Source organism: Atta colombica, unplaced genomic scaffold (genome assembly GCF_001594045.1).
Source record: "Atta colombica isolate Treedump-2 unplaced genomic scaffold, Acol1.0 scaffold189, whole genome shotgun sequence".
Taxonomy (NCBI): domain Eukaryota; kingdom Metazoa; phylum Arthropoda; class Insecta; order Hymenoptera; family Formicidae; genus Atta; species Atta colombica.
Window position 1 is genome coordinate 3113555 of NW_017259281.1, and position 2932 is coordinate 3116486.

The window sequence follows — 2932 nt, forward strand, 5'->3', positions numbered from 1 at the left end:
GACCATATAAAAATTTTTAAAAATTATATAAAGAATTCTGAGAAAACTTTTCATCAGTTATCTGTCTCTTTTCTCTTTTTTCTTTTAAAAAATATATACATATAATAATCTAATAAAAAAATTTATTAGATGTTTTATAAAAGGACAGTAGTAATACTGAAGCAATATATTGAAAATAGATTCAATCAAAAATTGCTACAGATTAGTAGTGCTTTATTTTCGTATTAAACTTGTGTTAGTAAAACTTGCTGGCATAATTTAATAAGTAAAATATTATTAATTAAATTAATTGAAAATATGATTGATTGCACCAAAAATTTTCGATGGGAATGCAAAATTTTAATGGAAATGGAAAGGAAAAATAGAACTTATATTTTTGTGAAAGAATTGAAATATTCCATAAAGGACATGTACTTAATTGACAAATAGGTTCAATATACATCAATAATTGATTGATGTATATTGAACCTATTCCATTATGTATATTATTGATGTATAAGAGATTGATTATATAAAAAAAACTAAAGATAAATTGAAGCACAACATGGTACTGTGTACCAATTCGAGACAATTATAAACAGAAAAGAAAAGAAATAAATTTTCTTTCCAATTCTCTCTTCCTTTCTTCTTCCTTCCCCTCCCTCCCGCTCTCTCTCTCACGTTCTGGATATAAATATTTCGTACAAGACTTATATGAAAAGGTCTGGAAGGAGAGTTTCAGTATTATTATAGTTCAGTGATCGCAGACTAGCCTGTGAATATGAAACGAAAAAAATAGAAAAATGGAAAATAGATTGTAAAAAATTGAAGAGATAAAATGAACTATAAGGTGGATCAAAAAACACGATGTCACGAATAAATAAAGAGAAGCTTTATCATATTTATGCAAATTAAAAATGAAAAATAATATATATTTATAATATATAATATTGATGAGATTGGTTGATGCTAACAGAATTAATACTACAAAAGATAATTAAGATTTATTTAACATAAACTATCTTAACAATCATTTATCGATTACTGATTACTATGTCAGTTCTCTTTCGACGAAGTGATTTTGATCCACTTGATATATGAGGGGCTTACGATTTGCCAGTTACTTTCCAACGCAAAGCGACAAAATGTACCCCTCTGAATTATTTTTATATTTTTTTGCCTAAGTGTACGCATAGAAACGTATTCTTAGCGCATTTGATGTTTGATGATGGATCGTTTTGATAGACGCATGATCGGTTTGCCAGAATAATTATCAGTAATCAATGATAAAACGACATTATTAATTGATGATAATATTTGACACCGAATTCACTTGCAATTCATATCGGAAGGCTAACGATGTGTTATGTCACGTGTTCATGATTTTGGCAGAAAAACACTTGTAGAATGCAATTATAGATGGATATGTATATGCGTATGTTTATGAATATATGGGCATGTGTGTATGTATATGTGCGTGCAAATAACAACTGTTTGCAATATTACATCATGAGACGAAGCATCTTTAATATTTGAATGCACTGTGGTTTCGGTAATGAATGTATTCAAACACGAATATAAATAAAGTTTGTTAATTAAAATATTTCAACCCCTTATTACTTTAAATATATATTAAATATACACACCCATACAGCACAGAAAGATTTCAAAATGATTACATACATATCTCATTGCAATATTGTAATATTGTAAATAGATTGCGTAATGTATTTGCAACATTGTTGCAATATTATAGCATCGTAAAAATGTCCGCCTTCAGCAAGATTGTGTAATATGCAATACAATGTATTTGCGCGCGCGCGCAACTATTATTAAAAATAATTCTTTTTATTACTGTAAATAATTCTTTTTAATTACTGAATATAATTTGAAATATAATTTGTGATATAAATAAAAAATACAGAAAAAGAATTAATCAATATATATATATATATATATTTTTGTATATATTCTTGTGCAAGGAAAGATTCAATACCAATTTCACAACGCGAAAGAATGATATTCGATTCTTGCATTTAAGATTATCTTAAGTATAATCTTAAGATATCATAAATCAATCCAAAGTATTAACATCTTAAGACATTATTTAAGACAGTTTTAAAATAAAAACGGATTATGAAACTGTTTAGCACGTTTCATAGTTCGTAGCTTCCTCCTTATGAACAGTCCATAGACGAAGAGAGCAGAGATTTAGAAATTTAGACACTGTCCAACATCATGTTATCTTTTCCACCATTCGTATGCCGTAATCTGTAAAAATTGACTAATCACTTTCGAGTATTTCCTTCTTAGGGGCTCCGCATAATAAAAGGAACGGCGAGCAGATAAGAATTTCAACCTATCAGAAATCATGTATTGTGGAATACACAGTTTCTGATAGATTGAAATTCTTATTCTCTGTTCTCTATTCCTTTTATTGTGCGGAGCCCCTTACTGTCGAATGAGAAGAATACTTGACTGTGATTAGTCAATTCTTACAGATTACAGCATACGACATACCCCTTAGGGAGCATTTATATTGGCCGTTTATAAAAATTGATTATGAATATTGTCCATAAATATCGATTTTTAAACAAAGTTAATAATTGATTACATTAACCCGCTATATGTAATAGACGAATACATGTGCGAATTTTAAATATAACATTTAAAAAAATATTTTATGAAAATGTTTAATGTAAAAATAATTTTTTAAATCCTCAAAAGACCAAATATTAAATCTTTATAAGATATTTTAATTTCTTTAATTTTATTTCCTAGAATATTAATTATTAATATATTTAAGATTAAAAAATATTGCGAATATTTACTGGAATATTTACTGGATTAAAAGCTTCAAATTCATATCGAATCATCCGTGAGTAAAGATAGAAGTGAAATCTTGCACTATTACAAATTAGAGAGAGAGACATTTTATATATTTTCTCCTAAA